Raw genomic sequence first — 20,102 nt, forward strand, 5'->3', positions numbered from 1 at the left:
GGAGAGGATTGCAGGAAGAGTTCGGGTTGTCTTGTAATTAAGGCAGTTGAATGTTACTTTGTATAAATAATTAAATATTCAATACAGTAGGGACTAGAACCTGACTGTCCCCCATCCCAGGGGAGTGCACTAACTACTGAGCTAGAGAATCATTCTTGGTTGCTTTTTGACCCCATGAATATTTTATGCAAAGCGGAACAGCTTTAACAGGTAAAGCTGAGAGTCACAGTGGCCCCCTACTACCACAACCCTGGAGCCAAGTAGATAGTGCACTCATCTAGGGCACATGAATCTGAGTTCAATTTCTACTCCTCTCAGGTACAATGAGGTTTTGAACCAGGTCCTCCCCTATTCTGGGCAAGTTCTCTTGCTATTAGGGGCACCTCTTATTTATTCAGAGAAAAGGAATGGTCTGATGTATGCACCTACCTCCAGCAGAGATTTCACACCTATGAATCCCAAGTGGATACTGGTACTTGGCTTCTGTGGTTCCCATTCCTAGCACCTAACTGTTCCCATACATTGTATAGGACCCTGAACACCTGATTCGGGGCTTTGGATTCCACAAGATGACAGAATGCCTAAAGTTAGCCTTTGTAACACTAAGCCTTAGTTTCCTTTGTGGATCTAGTTTCTGGTGCCTGAATGACTAAGTAATTGTCTGATCTTGGACAAGTCACTGGCCTTCCATCTACATGCATCCATCTGCAAAATGGGAATACCCATACTCACATACATCACAGGTGTTGGGAGGACTAATCAGATAATATGTTATTTGGACACAAACTGCTATAAAAATGCTACAGACTATGAGAAAATCAGATCAGGTGTATAAGGTTGGAGCACAAACACTTTGAGATGCACAAAGTTAAGGATTTTGGCCTTTGCTTCCTTGTGTCTCAGTTCCCCCTTGTAAAATTGAAATAATAATACTCTGCTGTGTCAGAGAGATGTCATTCAGTAATGTTTGTGAGGGACTGAGATACAGTAATCAGCACCACAGAAAAGATGTCAAATAATACCTTTAAAAAAAAAAAAAAAAGTACCTTTACAGCATAGTGAGAACTTGCAGAATCTCAAGGAAACCAAGTACTCTACTGCAATTGCAACTCTAAAGGGCTGCAGTCAGGAAGACTTTTGCAATGCATAACAATTTTATTATGCTTGTAAATTTTCAAACAATACTACTTATTTTTGTATGCCAGTAGATTACTCACTTTATATTACCTACATGCACAGTGTAAAGGTCCCTGCCCCCTTTTATACATGAATTCTGTAGCAGTTCTCTTCTTTGGAACCAGGAAAGAGAAGATTGCAAAGGCTAAGGGAAACTCACATCTTTGTTTGGATGCATCTAGACTTAGCAAGAGTTACCAGTAATGCCTAAGATCAAGTTGAGGCCTCATTTTCTAAGGCTGGCAAGATAATGTCCAAACCTAAGTGGGGCATTTTATGCTAATAGTTTAATTAATTAATTTGCATATTTACAAATAAATATCACATTTGAAGACTCTGCATGGATTTAGTGCTGGTGAAAGGTGTTGAATTGAGTCTGAATTTACCTTACAGCATTCACTAGAGCAATGGGAACAGGCATAGAGAGGCAAGACCTTATTGCCCAAATCTCTCCAGAGACGGCTAAGGACTTATGGGGAGCCAGAAGCAGCATGGAGGGAGTTAGGGGCAGCTACAGGACTGTTGTGGGGAGCATTGCTGGACAAGAAAGAAACTGGAGGATGGAGGAGGTTGCTACGGGTTGCATCACCCAGTTCTTCTATTTATCCTATCACTCTCCATACCCTGTTTTCATATTTCTTGCTCCTTCCTTAGCTCCTGCTCCTTTTTAGTTCCTTCCGGTAGCTTCTTTCCCTCCCTCACTCCCAACACAACAGTTGCCTGCCCCACCAGTCCCTGGTTTTCTTTATCCACAGTCCCTCATCTTCCCTGCTTGGGTGCTGACTTCCATCACAGCCACCTCTCTGCAGTTCCATCTACATATCTGGGAATGGCTGCAGGAACAGACAGCCCCCAAAGAAGCGGAGCAGAGAGGATGCCTGGCTGCCCATTCAGCAGGCTCAGGATCCTATACAATCTATGGGGACTGTTAGGTGCTAAGAATGGGAACCACAAAAGCCAGGTACCTGTCTGCACTTGTGATTCATAGGGATTAAACTTCTGCTGGAATTAGGTGCATACATCAGACCAATCCTTTTCACACACACAAAAATAAAAATGAAATTAAAAAAAATGAGGTGCCTCTCCCCATCACAAGAGCACTTTCCCAGGATGTGGGAGAACCAGCTTCAAAACACAGCAGCCCAAACCCCAAGGCATTCCCAGAGCCCTGCTGAATACCTGAAGGAGCTGCAGCAATGGGCAAGGGAAACTTTCTGTACCTGCACGTGACAGGCATTACACTTGGCAGAGGCTGCATTTTACCAACCCTAACTTCTGAACATGTACTCGGGGACTGCAGAGGTAAAAATCTATCTTTGGAACTCCAGGTGGAAAACAAACACAGGTAATTTCATAACCAAAGCTGTGCACACTTAAAAGCATCAGATAGGCATGTTGCTGAGCTCATCCAGAAACAGAGGTTCTCACAGCCACTCAGGAGTTGGTTGGTCCAGGCAACGCAATTTTAGAAGGACCCTCTGGAACACAAAAGGTGTACAGAGAAATCAATTTTTTGTCCTCAGTTCTGCCTGCTGTCCCACAAAGTCAGACCAAAGGGCCCCATAAAGGGCCCCACTATTCAACCAAACACAAACACTTTTAACCAAACAAAAAATTATCCAAAGATGGTGTTTCAGTTGAAACAACACACAAAACCTTTTGATTTCTTGGAAATTCCCCGTCTGTTGAAAATTCAAAATTATGCATTTGGCATAAATTCTCATTTTCTTGTGGTTGGAAAACTTCCACTTTCATTCTTTCAATCTCCAGCAATGGGAAAAAGGATGGAGAGAAGTGAGAGAAAGTGGGTTTTTTCCCCACTGACATAAAACAAAAATATTTATCTTTAATTAATTTAATTTTAAACATTTAAATTTTTCATGCACTTTTTTTTTGACCAGCTCTACCCATTACCATCATTAAATTGGTTTAACTGTGTTTATGCCTCAGGAAGACTGCCACTGGGGCTCTGCTCAGGCACAAGGGTCTACCTGAGTTAATCCACTTATGCATTTTTCTACAGAGCAGTACACAATACCACAATGTTTTCTTAGTTATATGGTGCTGTGCAGGTACTTTTAATTTGTAGGAGTTTTCATATATTTATAACTACTTGCATTGATTCCATAAAGTCAGGCCACAACCTTACCACAAAGCAGAAAGATGATTCTGAGGGGAGGATAGCATAATTTCTAAACTTTGGGTTTGGGTGCATTTTATTTGATCACATGGCAACAGACTATACAGTGCCGACACAAATTCATCATTATCTCATAGCAAGAATATGCAGCGAGTTGTGGTATTGTAAGTCATTTCTCCCACTGGAAAAAATTTGTGGCTGTGGTAACTCAAGGAACATTGCCATTTGTGTTTATTTTTCATGACAAGATGACAATTATCTTGCACTCTAATTGTAAGTGTCAGTTACCAAAATAACCTTTTAATGTTAGTTTCCTTCCAGCTCACTTTTCTCTTCTTTCCTCCTTGTGATTTTTGCACCTCTATTAAGTCTAATTGCCCCAGACTACTTCTGTAAATAGAAAGGATAATGAATAACGGCCATGAAAATGCCAAACATAAGAAAATGGAGACATTGCAAGGGGAAAAAAAATGGACCTTGTCACAATTTTCACAGGTTCAGAGCTTCATCTGCTACTCTGTTTCCAGGGTTAATGGGATATTGTACATCAACAGTTAATATTACCTTAACCAAGTATTACAGAACTAAAAAGGTCAAACACTTCTTTCATTATCCCACATTAACCATTAAACCAACCAAAAAAAAAAAAGCCACCAAAGCCTGTGACTGAGACAAAAAACAAACTATAGAAGTTGAAGGTGCTATTCGTACAGGAAATGAGAATTACAAAATCCTGCCAGCCCTAGTCAACTCCACAGAAAAAGCAAAACAAAACACATACCTCAATGGCTCAGAGTTATCTATTCTAGAAAAAGGAGAAGGACGTTGATTCATAGACCTGTTCTGAAATTTTTGCTGGTTATTTTCAGTTTTGTGCTCTCAGTGTCCTCCATGCTGTACAAGATTACTGTTAATATTATTTGCATTAAAGTAGGACTCAAAGCATGCTGGGTGCTGAGAAAACACATAGGATGACACTCTCTGCTCCTTGGAGCTTACAATGAGTGAATAAGAGAGAGAAACCAAATATAAATTAAATGACTGAAGGGATAGGAGGCACATATCCAGTTACTTTTTCACTGTCTAGAGTACCTCTCACCTGCCCTCCCCTCCTTCTTTCACTTTGGCTAGGCTCCCTTATCAGCTTGTTCTGTCATGACTACCCAAACATGACCTTCTTCAGCCGCACAAATTGAATCTCAGCTAGAGAACTCAAGAGATGGACAGAAACAGCAAGTCATAGGGAAGCCATATTAATGACATCTGTTTGAAGGTCAGAGGCTTGCTGGGGAACAGGGCTCATATGGCCTCTCCTGTTCCCTGTAATCACTTGCCCCGTCCCCCCAAAACCAAGGAGTGGAGCCCAACTCTGGTGGATATTTTCCATCCTGGAAGGTGACAGCTCACGTAGCAACATGTTGAGAGAGCAGACGGTATTGGTGGCCCAATTACAGAAATGACATGTAACTATTGGCAGTGGGGGAGCACATAGTAGATCTGCTTAATTATTGGACTATTTGCTCATCGCGGGGTCTACCACATATTTTGAACCCCCTGTCCACAAAAGAAATCAAAATCAAAATATAAATGCTGACAGAAAAAAGGAGGGGCACATGATCCTGAATGCCCCCCACCACCCATGCATCACCTCTGCCCAATTATCCCGTAACAGCAATTATTTCTGTCCTGAAGTCACTGTGGAAATACATGGATACACTCACAAATATTTAGAGCAAGACAAATATATTTGAATCACACCAATTGCAGAGGCAATGTAAAAATATTATGGCCCCAATTCTCAGCTGTCTTAGGGACGTTGTGTGCCATGCTGGCAGCCAAAACTGTCCTTACACCAATGTATCTTATAAAACACAACTTTGGGTATTTTGGTCAGAAAATGCCAATTTGTTTAAACCAAAGCTTTTCACAGACACACATCTGTTCTGTTTCTCAGGTCTAAGTTGGAATTTCTGACCAAAACCAGGGAAAGAGAGCTAGGATAACCAGATGTCCTGATTTTATAGGGACAGTCCCGATTTTGGGGGCTTTTTCTTATATAGTCTCCTATTACCCTCCACCCTATCCTGACTTTTTACACTTGCTATCTGGTCACCCCCGGAACAGCCAGTAGCCCAGGGGTCATAGCACTCATCTGGGATATAGAAAACCAGGTCTTTGCTTTGTCTGATTCAGAACAGGGCCTTAACCCCATCCCAGGTGAGTGTCCTAACATCAGGAGCATGACTTTAAAAAAACAAAATTCTGAAAGGTATGATTTTTGTTACAATGAGGAAGGGAAATAAGTTTTAAAACTTCAGACTTTTTTCAAAACGGAATTCTTGTTTTCCTAGTGCAGAGGCAAAGGAATGCCATTGTGGCCTGGGATCATTTGTGGCCAGTTTAATTTAGAGCAGCATTTAAGCCCTCCCCCTGAGTCATGCTGAGCACATCTCAGGGCTAGTCTACACTGGGGGGGGGAAATCGATCTAAGATACGTAACTTCAGCTATGTGAATAGCATAGCTGAAGTCGAAGTATCTTAGATTGAGTTACCTACCATCTTCACGGTGCGGGATCGATGTCCGTATCTCCCCCTGTCGACTCCGCTACTGCCGTTCACATTGGTGGAGTTCTGGAGTCGACAGGAGCTCGTTCGGGGATCGATATATCACGTCTAGATGAGACGCGATATATCGATCCCGAGAAATCGATTGCTATCTGCCGATACAGCCGGTAGTGAAGAAGTACCCTCAGCCACAGCAGATCAGGAACTAAGATCAAGAGCTATTCTACACAGTGCTTCTGGGTGAGATTCTCATCCTTGTGCTAACCCCTATATGACAAAGAAAAGGTCCAGAGTGCTGTAAAGGCACCCTATCCATCCAAGGGAGGATTCCTCCAGCACAAGCTTAGTGGAAGACAGCCATAACTCTCTCTTCTGGGGACTCCCTCACAAGCTCAGGAGTAAGGAGAGTCTGTGGGTGTGAGAAGCAAATGTTGCTAGGTTACAAGGCAGCTCTGAAGAGACACTGGGAAGCACTGCAATCCATAGGCAGCTTGCCATAACTTAGACTTGTCCACACTACCCAGCTTTTACTGACACAGTTGTGCCGCTACTGTCATGCCACTAAAAGGCACGCAGTGTAGCTGCAGTTTGTTGGCGGGAGAGAGCTCTCCCACCAACAAAAAGCTTCCACCCCCAATGAGCAGCAGCAGCTTTGTCAGCAGGAGAGTGCTCCTGCTGACAAAGCACTGTTCACACTGGCGCTTTTTGTCAGTAAAGCTTTTGTTGTTCTGGCTATGTTTTTTAACATGCTGAATGACAAAAATTTTGCCAACAAAGTACCTTCACTCCAGATAGACATACGGTAAAATTACCATAGTGACTAAGAGCCTAAGATCCAATCACTTTCAATGGAACATAGGTTCATAAGTCGTTTAGGCCCTTTTGAAAATGTTGTCTGTAGTATCGTCTGGCTCCTCCCTGGATACACCAGGTTACGGATTATCATATCTTCTTTGCCGAACAGTTTTTTTCCAAAATTGTGAGCAAAGAAAATCAGCATCAAGCCCCCTCATAAGACTGTCTTCTTTACTCGTCACTTGAAGGACTCTGTCTTCTTTCATTCCTTTTAAAGTTAGGTTAACCAACAGGCAATAACATATTCCACCTAATACGAAGCCCAGGTCAGACCAAAGAAAAATAACCTGCATAAAAACCCTTTAAAATTAAAACAAAAAAGTAGTAAAATCAGAAAACAGCAACCACTCTAGCACCTTGTTTATGCAAATCTGCAGTCAAGTTTTTTTTTTTTATAGTCTGCTACAGGTGGAGACAAATTCATTAAAGCATTCAGAAACTAGTCATAAATCTCTTACAAAGACACAGATAAATATAGTTCTTGCCCTAAGGAGCTTACTATCTAAGATGATAATGAGCTGACAGGATGCACTGGGAAAACTAGAGAAAGTAATAATCTAGAGTTTGTCTTGTTTTTCCCTTTTTTATTATAAACTCACAATTTGTTCCAACAATTAATGACCCCCACTGTTGAAATATATGCCTTCTTTCTAGTTTTAATTGGTCTTTCTTCAGCTTCCAACAATTGGATCTCTTTATGTCTTTTTATGTCAGATTAAAGAGCCATCTATCACCCATCTTTTTTTCCATATAGATATTTGTAGATCATGATCAAGTGACCTCTTGACTTTCTCTTGGATAAACTATATAGATTGAGATTCTTTAGTCTCTCATTATCTTTTCCAGACCTTGAAACATCATTGTAGTTCTTTTCTGACCTCTTTCTAATTTGTCAGCATCCTTTTTGAAGTTTTGACATCACAACTGGACAGAACATTCCAGTAATGGTCTCCCTGTTGGTACATACAGATATAATATTACCTCCTGACTCCTCTTGATATTCTCCCCTGCTTATACAAGAATCACATTTGCCCTTTTTGTTACAGTATCACACTGGGAATTCATATTCAACGGGTAGCCCTTTTCTGTGCCAGTGCATTCTACAGAACTGTCTCCCATCTCATAAGTGTGACTGACATTTAGCCATATTGAAATGTAACTATATTAAAGTATATCTTGTTCAAATGAGCCCAGCCTGCTAAGCAATACAGCTGGATCTGTATAATTGATCTATTCCCATAGTTATTTACTACTCCATCAATGTGAATCATCTGCAACTTTTAAAAGCAATAATTTTATATTTTCTTCCAGATTATGCTTAAAGATATTGAACAGCATTGGGCCAAGAACAAATCCATGCAGAATATGGCAGGGACCATGTTTTAGAATATATTTACACAGTTCCTAGCACAGTGAGGCCCCAGTCCTGACTGGTGGCCCATAGTCACTACTGTAATACAAATAATAAAATGTTTTCATACCACACTATCCTTAAGCAGACTTAAGATCCCAAACTACCAAATCCTGTATTCTGTGGGGTTCTGAAATGATCTAGTATATAAGGCGGCTATTTTCAACTTCTTTCATTCTTTCTCTCTCTTGCAGTTTTTAAACATTATATATTATTTTCAGGATGAAGACTAGTTAGACGAAGGCAAGTAAATATTCAAATTTTCAATAATGATAACAAAGTACAGGAAAAATCCTTAATGGTTCACACTTGGAGTAAGAACATTATAGCTCTTATGGGATTCTGTTGCAATTTAACAGTTTCTTTATAATCTGTTCAAAATACATTATGACTACAGACGTCAAGTACTCTTTTCTTGATTCTGATCTCACCACTGAATCCACCTAAGTCAATGGAATTACAATAGCAGAAAAATGGGGTGAAGTTAGATCAGACTTAAGCACTGACTAACCACATTTCTTGAGAGAAAAACCAACAAACCATCCATTCCTCCACAAGGCTACGAAGACAAAGATGGCAATGTCATATGTGTATATATCTATTTATATAGTATTTTGTATAGTATTTTGAGTAAGATTTTGGTCTGCTTCTTTTCTACTTCCAACTCTACCACCATCTACAATTCTATGTATATGTACTAAAGTTTAAGAGAAGCACAATATTTCATCCTGCATACTTGAGGCTTGCAGCACCAATCTGGAATATAGCTTACATCCACGCCTTTTCTATGGTTCCACAGAGTAGGTGCGAACATACTTTATATTTTAAAATGTACACAGCAATATAACTTGCAAACTGTTATTCTTCAATTCAGTGATTTCCTGTGTGGTAACAATTGTATTAAAAATATGTTAGGTGTGGTTTGTTGCCCGGAATAGTTTGGTTGTAGCTTGTTATTCAGCTATTTGTTTTAGTGGTTCATTTACAGTATCTTAAGAGGCCAAAATATTAAGACAAAAGAACAATAAACAAAATGACTGCTTTGTTGCTGTCCTTCTTTGCTTTACATTTAGACAAAGATAGGTAGGTGGCATGTGCCCACCTCTTTTATTCGTGTTACATGTTTTGATAAAAATATGAAAATTCAGTAAAAGCTGTGTATTTACAAAAGCCATAGTTCAGGTTGTCTCCAGATAAGGTGAAAGGAGATGTGAAGGAAGAGAAATAGAGCGGGTACACTGTGGACAGTGTGAGAGATGTGAACAGTAGTCCTATAATAGGATGGTTGGTGATAGCTGCCCTTGCTAGGTGTAAATAGAGGACTAAAGCCCAGACCTTGTCCTGCATTAGGGCAGCTTTGTGCTACTCTGGAGTCTTACCTGTATTATGACTGCAGTCCCAGCTACAAAACTCTAAAGCCTGCCTCCCAGCTATGTATGTGTGCATAGGTCCCTAAAAGAAGGGGAATCAGGGGAGCAAGCCACAGAGTCTATTTCTACACTGCAGTTGGAAACCTGCTTACCAGCCCAGCTACACAGAGTCATGCTAGATCTGCTCCAGCTAGCATGCTAAAAATAGCAATGTGGACATTTCGGCAAGGCAGCAGCTTGGATTAATCTCTCAAGTCTAAGCCAACGTGATCCTTGGATTCAAGCTCACATGGCTAGCTCGAGCGGCCACCCATGCCATAATGTCCACATTGCTAGTGTTAACGTGCTACCTTGAGCAGAAAGAGAGCAGCTCTGTGTACCCTGGCTGGAAAGCATGCTCCCAGCTGCAGTGTAGACATACTCAGAAAGACAAACTCTCGAGGAAGAGTCTATGCCAGGGGTAGGCAATTTATGGCATGCGTGCCGAAGGTGGCACATGAGGTGATTTTCAGTGGCACTCATGCTGCCCGGATCCTGGCCACCAGTCTTAGGGGCTCTGCATTTTAATTTAATTTTAAATGAAGCTTCTGAAACATTTTAAAAACCTTATTTACTTTACATACAACGATAGTTTAGTTATATATTATAGACTTATAGAATGAGCCCTTCTAAAAATGTTAAAATGTATTACTGGCACGCAAAACTTTAAATTAGTGTGAATAAATGAAGACTTGGCACAGCAGTTCTGAAAGGTTGCCGACCCCTGGTCTATGCTGTGCCTTCCACAGAGCTGTGCTCTATAATGCTTCTTCCACAATATCATGGGAAATGTTTGAGGGACCAAGCAAGCAGTGGTAGACCCAGTGATGAGCAAATAGTCCAATAATTAATCAGATCTAATGCTCAACCCCACAAACTTTCTTTTATTGACTTCAGGCTCTTTTCTAACATTCTGTGACCTGGCAAGTGAAGATTCCATTTCCCTCCCCACCAATCCCCGTGCATAACACTTGCTTAGTGGGGAGAGGATTAGTTTATAGCACAAAGGAAACATTATAGAGTATAGGGTCAGAGAGCATTTTAATGTCTATAAGTGACTACTGCATAAATAAGTGCACATATGTCACTTGATTCTGAATTATAAACATATGAGAGTTATTTTAAAGCATTAGATGTTTTACAGTTTTTCTAATGTCCAAAAACATGGTATGTGACACAATCATTGAGGCTTTACTTTTCCCCTCATTTACTGAAAATGGCCTATGGGATGTGTGGTCTTAATATTTCAGTTTTTTAAACAGAACCCAAAGCTCAAAGTATACTATATGGGTTACGTTACTTTTGTGGCTTATCTAGGTTACGAAAACATAACAAGCAATAGAAAGAATCCACGTGAATATGAACTATTGCAAAAGAAGAACCCTCCCCATGCAAACTGCTACTTACAGTCCTTCCTGTTTGCAACATATTTAACGTCTTACCTTAATATAATTGACTCATAACCAAGGTGATTTCCATTATTAGGTTGAGTAAACTACATAAAGTATACTCCAGATATGTTGAATATTGACTCTCTTTCAGTGCCAAAAACAGCTGGAAAAATATCAGCTGATGTTCAACAAACTAGAAATTGTTTGTCCATTATGCTAGTGACAGTAACAATTGCTGTCAGCAGCAGAGCTAGGATCACATTGATCCAATTAGTTTAATGCTAGACCAGATAGAGCTAGAGAAAAACTGATCAATGTGTTCCTATCACTGTGTTCCTATCAACTTGGGCAATAGCGTTTGAGCTACTACAGGACAACTATATTCCCAGCTATGCATAGCAAAGGGAAAGAAAAACCCTCTATCAATACAGAAATAAAATTATGAAATTCTAACCAGCGTATATAAAACTGACTAGATCTAAATACAAAAGTTTCACTACTCATGCATATAATGCTTATTAATGTTGTTCCAGAATACTGAAAAATGAGTGTCTCATTTTCTACAGGAAATGTTTTCACTAGGAAGTTGAATGTCATAAAAATCCTGAATTTTCACCAGTTTTTAGACCCATGTTGAACTGTGTACCTTTTTTGAGATTCTAAATTGTTCAAAAAAGTGTTGTTTCCTTCATGCTACCAGACCAGAGCTGAGCCAATGAAATATAATGAGAAAGGTTATTTTTGCAACATTTTCAGTGACAACAAGAAGCAGAAGTGCTAGAAATCTCACAGAAAGCTGGTTTAAAATATATCCAGCCCCATTTTGCAAAATTTATCTGGGCAAGATTCAGATAAGCACCCAAACTAGATACTTACCTGAACCAGGCACCTGATGATGAGAATTTTGGCACAATTTTACATCTAGCACCAAAGCGCTTCAGATGAGTGAAGCGGTCAGAATTATGCAACAGACTGAGCCTTCTGATAAAGAATTTGAAAAAGCCTGAAAAAGATATTCCATTGACTCAAGAAGATCTTCCTGTGTTGTACAAGTTCTGACTTCACAACTATGCTAGCACAAATTTCACTTTCATTTTGACTATAGCTGTGCCTTCACTAGATAAAAGGGTGTGTTTTAACCCAAGTTAAGGGCTAATCCCTGTTAAAATCCAAGTGAATATAAGGCAACTGTAGTTTTAACCTGTTAACTGGGTGAGGAAAATCCAAAGGGGGGGAGCAGTTTACACAGGTTAAAACCATAACTGTAATTGCCCTGTCTTCAAAGCAGTTTAGTTAAATCAAGTTAAAAACTCATTATTTTCCTGGTGAAGACAAGATCTGTAAGATTGGTAGCTCCAAGTTTATTGCACGGGAAAGGCAAAAGAACAAACTTTCCCAAGTATTTAAAAACACGATAAAAATGTTTTCAATCCTATGAAACCAAAGGCTTTTTCTTTCTGATGTGATTACCAGTTGCAGTTGGTGTCCAGAATAAATGATAGAGTATCCAGCTAGATACACCTCAAATATACCCCCATGCACACACAAAATTTTTAATCTCTCAAATAAAAACCACCAATCTACTAACCCACCTGGAGTTCTTCCTACCCCACCTTGCCTACAATAAATAGCTCCTATGTTATAACTCCTAGAACAGCTCTCCTACTCCTCCTGAAAATGAGCAGGATCCCTGTCTCCCACTTCCCACCTGAAAAAAGCAACAGTAGCCTAACTGATGTATTTCCTACATTCCTCACTCCTTGCCTGGTCACAGCCTTCTCCTACTTCCCTTTTTTCTAGTTACTGTCCCCTGCCTACTGTTCCCTTGAAATCATAAGCTGGCCAGCTCCTCAGTCCTGCTTCAGCTTTTCCCCATTGGGCCTCTGGTGTGGTTCCTGAAGTGAGAGCAGTACTCTGCAAAGAAGCTGCACCTTTTCACTCTTCAGGGCAAACATTTTTTGCCAGCAGCAACTGTAAAGGCAGCCTTATTGGTAGAAGCCAGCAAGCCCCTCTGGTCCCTCCCTGTCCAGGGCTGGCTCTAGGCACCAGCGAAGGAAGCAGGTGCTTGAGGCGGCCAATGGAAAGGGGTGGTATGTCCAGGTCTTCAGCAGCAATTTGGCGATGGGTCCCTCAGTCCCTCTATTCCTCTTCGAGCTGCTGCCGAATTGCCACAAAAGAATGAAGTGGTGCAATTGAGCTACCACCCAAGTACCGCCAATTGGCTCTATCTTTTTTTTTTTTTTTGCTTTGCTGCTTGGGGCGGCAAAAAAGCTGAAAACGGCCCTGTCCCTGTCTCTTCTGCACTCTGTGTATCTGCCATAGTTAAGGAAGTGGGCACTGCCAGCCATCTCCAGATTGCATTCTAATGATGCACTGAATGGGCTACAAGCTGGCAGCCTTTTCTTCCCTCACAGCACTCTTCTCCCCTACCCCTTGAACTTCTCTCCATTATGCTGCTGGAAAGAAGGTCAGAAGAGAAAGGCATCTGCCTCAAAGGGGATTTGTTCAAGGGAGGTGATTTAATTGGTGAGGTTTAGTCTCTTTTGCCTCGATTTACAGGACATCACTGGCTATGACTAAAGCACCTGGTTGTCAATAAGGGAGAAATACCTATGGTACCTTATGTTATTTTTAAAGGAGGGGTATGTTTAAAATATTAAATATTCTTTAATAGCGTGCATGCTTAGCACAAAGTGAAGAACCCAAGAAATAATAACACCTCATTCTTAGATAGCACTTTCCATCAGTAGATCTTACAGCACTTCAGTCTTAATTTATTTAGCCACAAAACATCCCTGTGAAGAAGAGGTTTTTATTACCTCCATTTTACAGATGGGGAACTGAGGCACAGGGATACTAAGAGACTTGCCCAAGACAACACAGGAAGTCTGTGATAGACTAAGGAGTGGAACCTGGGTCGCTCAAGTCTCAGGTTAGTGTCCTAATCACTGGACCATAATGCATACACAGTCCTACTTTACAGTTACAGGAATATCCAAAAACACCATATTTGCCAAGAACAATAAAACAACTTCCCATTTGTATGCAACACCACAACACATAATATAGCTAGTGTAAGAAACCTTTTCATTTTTTAAATCACTTTGTATTTATGTATTATTTTCACTTCGATTAATGTATTATTTTGCGTTCCACATCTTAGGCTACATCTACACTACAGCTGGGATCGACACTCTTGAGATTGATCCACTGGTGGTTGATTTAGTGGGTCTAGTGAAGACCCACCAAATCAACAGAAGATCACTCTCCACGTGACCCCTGTACTCTACCCCCAATGAGAAGAATAAGGTAAGTCAACAGGAGAGTTTCTCCTATTGACCACCCGTGGTTCAGACCCTGCAGTAACTTGACCGGTACGCTGACTCCAGCTACATTATTTAAACAGCTGGAGTTGTGTAGCATAGGTTGACTTACTACGATAATGTAGACATAGCCTTAGTGAAGTGCCACCTCCTTATCCTGCTGCCCTTCAGGAAGTGATTGTGTTACAAAGATCCAGACATACAATAATGAAAAAGGATTATAGAAATCAGGGAGAAAGTTGTCCACTCTTATTGACTTCTATCTCTGCTGGACCTCAACTAACATCCCTGCATGCTACTCAAACCAGTATCACTGGAGCACTAGAGAACCTCAGAGAAGAGCCAGAGGAAATGCAAGAATCAACTGAAGGAGGGGACCAGTTACTTTTCTCACCCTCTCCACATCTTACTTTATTGAAGCCAAGGGACTCCACAAGGAAGGGGATGCTATCTACTCAGAGTTGTACTATTCCCAAATCCTTTGGGCTGGCTCTGAACAGCCATAGGGTCAGTGCTGCCTGACATTGTAAGAAGAGCCGTCATAGGCGTTTGGGAACGACTGGCCTATTGTCACTTCCTCCTCTTTTTCTTTCAAAATAACTAAAATATAACATCTGCTGACAGTATTCTGGCCTAATTCAAGCTCAAACAACCTCTCGCCCAGATCCAAAAAAACAGGTGGCCCATTTGAGAGTTACTCACAGTCAAGAGGAGCCTTAAGAATGGTGGTTTTGGCTCAAACACTAGGTCTACTATATGGAATTAGTATTTTACTAGTGCCAGAGACAGAATAATGGCTTTGATTCAAGCACTGATTCTGTTGTTTGGGATTATTATTAGAGGCAATAGTCATGGACCACTCTTTTCATTATAACTATGGGTTATAGTTCCCTCTCCGCTGCCCAGAAAGAAAAAGAGTTTAGCAGCATGCTGGCTAGCTGGCAAACAGCTATATGTGCTAAGTGTCTCTGGAAGATGACGACAAATTTATGTGTGTGATATCTGATTCAGCAACAGAATGCACCACGTCACAAACTTTACTTAGGGTGTGGTGGGGAAGAAAATTACAAAAACAAGAGCAAGCACAGACTTAAAATGCATTTTTTGGCTTGCTCTCTTTTAGTTTGTCTGCTTTGTATCGTTTTTTCTTCATATGATATTGCAGTAGTGCTGAAAACAGATATGTTAGACAAGAGACAGGCCCAACTCCAGGAGCACTTTAAGGTCCATGAGACAGGGACAGTGTCATCTTATACATTTGCTAAGTGCCTAGTTAGTATAATAAGATGCTGAGTTTGACATAAGCCTCTGGGAACCACAATAAAAATAAAATATTTTCAGGTATATTTAGGGTATCTGCAAGTAACACTATAAAAAGCTCAGGTATTTAATCCCCTTGCATCTCAAATGGGAGGCCATTCTGTTGGGGAAATGTATTACTTTACCACAATAAGTCAGTGTCTTAACTAACCATTAATCACTTTCTCTAGAATCTCTAATGACCTGAGCTTGCTCATGCTGTTTAAGAAGTCTTTTTAAAGGACCTATATGCTCCCCTAGTTAATATTTTACCAAGTAATTTGTGAGCCTAAAAAGTCTTAGGTCAGTTAGATAATAGATATCTATTATGTAGCCCTTTAATTTTAACAACAACCCAGCTGAGTAAAGCCTGCTTAAAGGTGGGAAGACTGATACAGATAGGCTAAAGATCTAAGTCTTCCAAATAATACTAATTTGGGTTGCTGACCTGAGCAGATATTCTGGGCACTTGCAGTCTCTATTGACTTCAGTTGGAGCAGGAGATGCATTGACAATTTGGGCCTACATGACACTAAAACATACTTAAAAACCACATTCTTAAAACCACATTCTTAAAATTCAAATAGACTAGCAAATGAGAGGGTCTAATATAAAAATGAGGGTTGGGGAGAGAAATGGAAGATTAACAGTGTTCATTCTAAAATACACCTTTGGAAAAAAATAATTACACCTTTGGAAAATAATTACACCTTTGGAAAAAAAATCATTGAGATGCTTTTCAAAATCAAGGAGAGATGGACCAAGATAGGCTTCAAGGTGTGTAAGGGGGAAAACGCAAGTTCCACACACTGGTGCCCAATGCAGTAAAGGCACAATCACCTGTTGACCTATTACATGATAGTGGCATCTCTAAAAAGTGGATATTTTGTGAATGTAGATATCTGTCAAACTGAGGTTCGGGTAGCTCCCCAGTATAGCTCAGGGCTATAATGATAAGGGCATTCAAAGCTGGAAGTGTCAACTTACAGTCAACCTCCCCCTAACTTAAAGAAGTCAAGGCAGCTATAACATGTTCAGACAAAAAGCATATGTGCTGTTGCATTCTAAACAAGCTGGAAGTAACAGAGACCCCTGCTGTGAGCGTCGCTAAGAGGGTATTACTATAATTAGGCCTCAGTCACAACAGCATCTGCTGCTGTTGCAAGGTCACCACAGGACAAATAAGGGCACAGATTTGGACAAATTATGCAACTAGAAAAAACACTTTTGTACTATGTAGGGCAGTTGGCATACCATGAAAGAAGCATGGCCAGAAGTTAAGCTGATATCCTTAACCTGGCTTACTGCCTCTGAACTAACCCAACTTAAGAAGAAAAACCTTAAAGAAGACCAAAGCTGCTTCATATAGACAACTTCCACCCGTAATTGTAGGTTCTGATGCATCCAGGGAATGATACCAGCAGTGGAGAGAATGGACTACTGAGACCAGGCTGAGAGATATACAACTCTACATTCTCAACTCAAAGAATAAGTCCTCTAAGTCTAGGGAGAATACACTGTACTTTTCATACAAAAGAAAATCATTTAAGTGCAAACAGGAACACAGCCTTAAAGGAACTGCAACCACTGCCTCCATAATTACACCAGCATTCTAACAAAATTGACTTTTAAAACGATCACCTCAAAAGGCATTATATATATGCTGAATAGACAGGAGAGCTTAAGAGGTGCCGCATTTCAAATCTCTCATTGATAACATATATGTCCATTCTCGCAGATTGTCTGCTTTCTTCTGTGCATGACTGGAGCCAAGCACTCCAGCATCAAGAGAAGGTTTCTGGAGGAGGGGATAGACCTCTGCAAGTTTAAGAACAGTTTTCAGCCTTTCCTGGCTGATGCACAGCCATAACACTTGCTTATAGAAAGATGGGAAAAGATCAGAATTGCAGGTGGTCAGCCTCAAAGAACCCAGAGGACATTACATTTGACCAGCCAACAGGAGACAGTCCATCAGGTGCCTGTGATTCCAATAATCCAGAGGCCTTCTCCACCTCTGAATCAAACTCTGAAATCTATGCGGAGTGTAGCCAACACATCATTTGGAAGAACTAGTAAAGGGGTGAGGTGCTGTGAATTTATCAGGCTGCATACTGCCTAAAAGTTTAGCTGGGAGCTCTCTCTGTTTCTAGCTGGGGACAAGCAACAAATCTTAGCATCAGACCTAGCTCTTCTGTACAACTCTATAAAATCAATGTGGTTTAGATCGTGACTGTTGTGCTAAGTAAGGGGCAACACATAATATAGTGCTTATCTAGGAGAAGACCAGAGTCACAATTTGGCTCTTACTTCCTTTTTGGCTCCAGAGTGGAAATAATCTACACCAGCTCATTACTTAGGTACTTCTCTCCTCACACCAGTTTACCTGCATTGGCCAGCACTGTGGGGAAAGAGTGGGGCACAGTCAAAGGTACCTGTCAGTTCCACTGACCCACCCATTGTCCATTCACCTGTGCGCAAGTGGAGTAGCAGCCTCACAGAGGCTATGACTTTGCCCTGTGCTAAGATACGCAGAACACCATCACAAACTCAACCTTTGCCACACTTTAGAGATCTCAGTATGGTAGTAGCTTCTAAATATAGGAAGATAATGTGGATATTGTTTATACATGTGGCAGAGAATGATCTACCATGTATTATATAAGCACCCATATGTACCAGCATAGGTTAGGGTGTAATTAAGTGGATGGGGACCCTCCATCTGGAAAACAGAGCACAGACCTCTTTTTTATGGAAAGGGGGGGAAAACCATTTTTTAAGTTGAATTACCCTTGGGAAAAGTGGGTTAACTTACAAGGGAAAAAGAAAAAAAGTTTGTGAATTCAAACAATTTTTGCAACTCTTCAAAAAAGTGAATTTCAAATGACCAACAGCACATTGCAACAGTAAACATTAAAAGTATCAGACAGACAAATACACACTCTTTTTATATAAACTATGTTACTTGTCTTTGCCCGAGTTAGTATTCACAGAATGCTTTTGTCTCTGAAAAGTTCAGAAACTTTGGGTTGTCATCACAGTAATAAAAAGCCTGCCCTCCAAACACAAAACAGTTTGCAATGCAAATTGAAAAAGGGAATTTCCAATCATGTATGATTTCTCTCAGCTATGATCCAAATTTCCAGCTATTTTTTGTGATGAGACAGTCAATTACAAACGTGACTGAGTTTTGCATAATATGCAAAGTAACAAAAAACAAACGTTTATTATATTGTCCCATGACATGATCAGAATGCTGACCATCATTAAAACATAACATTGTATCATTTGTACCTCTTGCTGATTAGTTGTTTCTCTGAAAAAGATTATGGGCCAGATTGTGAGATTTATACACAGCACCGTGCTAAGGGCAATACAGAGCAATATGGTCCAAAGGGAAGCTCTGGGAGAGACTGTGATTCAGGAAGAACAGCCCCTCTCTAAGCAGATCAAACTACAGAAAGAACGTATATAATGCATCATCCAATTGGCCTCCTCTACGTTAGAGTCTTCCAGGAAGTATCCCACCATTGCATTTCCACTGAAGCAGCTCTATTATTATGATAATAGGAACATTAATGCAGATAGGGCACAAATGTTTTACTACTCTGTTATGTAGACCTAAAAACACTTGTCTTCTATCTGCATTAGCACTCCCACTGTTGCTATCATAGGTGCTGGTGCAATGGTGATAATTTAAAAGTGGGAGATCTCCCAAAATACGCTAGTGTGGTCTTGTAATGGTGCAATATTCTCCTCTTTCCCCTTCCAGCCAGCACAGGAAAGACCATAGTTATGGCCTTGCTTCTCTCTCACTCCCTTTGGGATGATTTGCGCATGAGGTGTTATAAGCAGAGAGTAGTCACTTGGTTCATTAGACCGGAGGGACTGCAGTTTTCTCTCATCCTTGCACTGCAGTACAAAGAGTGTAACAATAAGTCCTGGTGTCCATGGAGCTACATGACCCCATCACGCAATAGCTTTCACAGGGAGGAGAAGGCTATTTATACTCTCCCTCCTCCCTTTTCAGAACAGTTTAGCCCTAAACAATAAAGTTCCAAACTGCCCTAAATTACACAGTTGTGTGAATGTAACTGAGGACTGGTGTTGGCCCTTCAATGACTATATACTTGTGTGCACCCTTCACAGTTCCTTATACCATATGCTTATAGTACTAAAGTTAACCAATAATGCCAAGAGAAATAAAATAATCATTTAAATATTAAAGTTTGTGCTAAAATTGTCTCTGTGAAAGGATATATAAATTCACCTCTTATAATGCATCTTTAACAACAGGCTTCATGAATTGCTTTAAGGTTAATGTAAGGTTCCTTACCTATAGGATCATGGACGTCGTCTTCTTATCTCAAACTGCCATCAACTCGCAACTGTTTAACTATTTCTAAAAACGGAAACCATCTAGGTCACATGTCTAAAGAGTGCGATTGGTTTAATCTCCCTCAGCTTATAAAGAGAAAGAAAGCAGGAGGAAAAAAAGTAAAATAAAACCACTTCCTGCAAAGCAGGAGCTAACCA

At 40.5% G+C, this 20,102-nt stretch overlaps 1 protein-coding gene across 5 annotated transcripts in view; it reads right to left on the bottom strand.

Moving 5' to 3' along the window:
• ARHGAP15 (Rho GTPase activating protein 15) overlaps window positions 1-20,102 on the bottom strand; it is a 469,173-nt gene that overhangs the window by 440,471 nt on the left and 8,600 nt on the right. For 2 of the 5 annotated variants that reach the window (XM_030580811.1, XM_030580807.1), the window contains exon 1: window positions 19,903-19,999. The exons of 1 other annotated variant lie outside the window; for it this stretch is intronic. The gene's annotated coding sequence lies outside the window, so the exon portion shown is untranslated. Of the gene's footprint in view, window positions 1-2,549; window positions 2,605-11,823; window positions 11,966-19,902; window positions 20,000-20,102 lie in introns of those variants that run through there. 2 more of the 5 variants (XM_030580809.1, XM_030580808.1) reach the window with 2 other exon arrangements.

This window comes from Gopherus evgoodei, chromosome 11 (genome assembly GCF_007399415.2).
Source record: "Gopherus evgoodei ecotype Sinaloan lineage chromosome 11, rGopEvg1_v1.p, whole genome shotgun sequence".
In the NCBI taxonomy this organism is placed as follows: domain Eukaryota; kingdom Metazoa; phylum Chordata; order Testudines; family Testudinidae; genus Gopherus; species Gopherus evgoodei.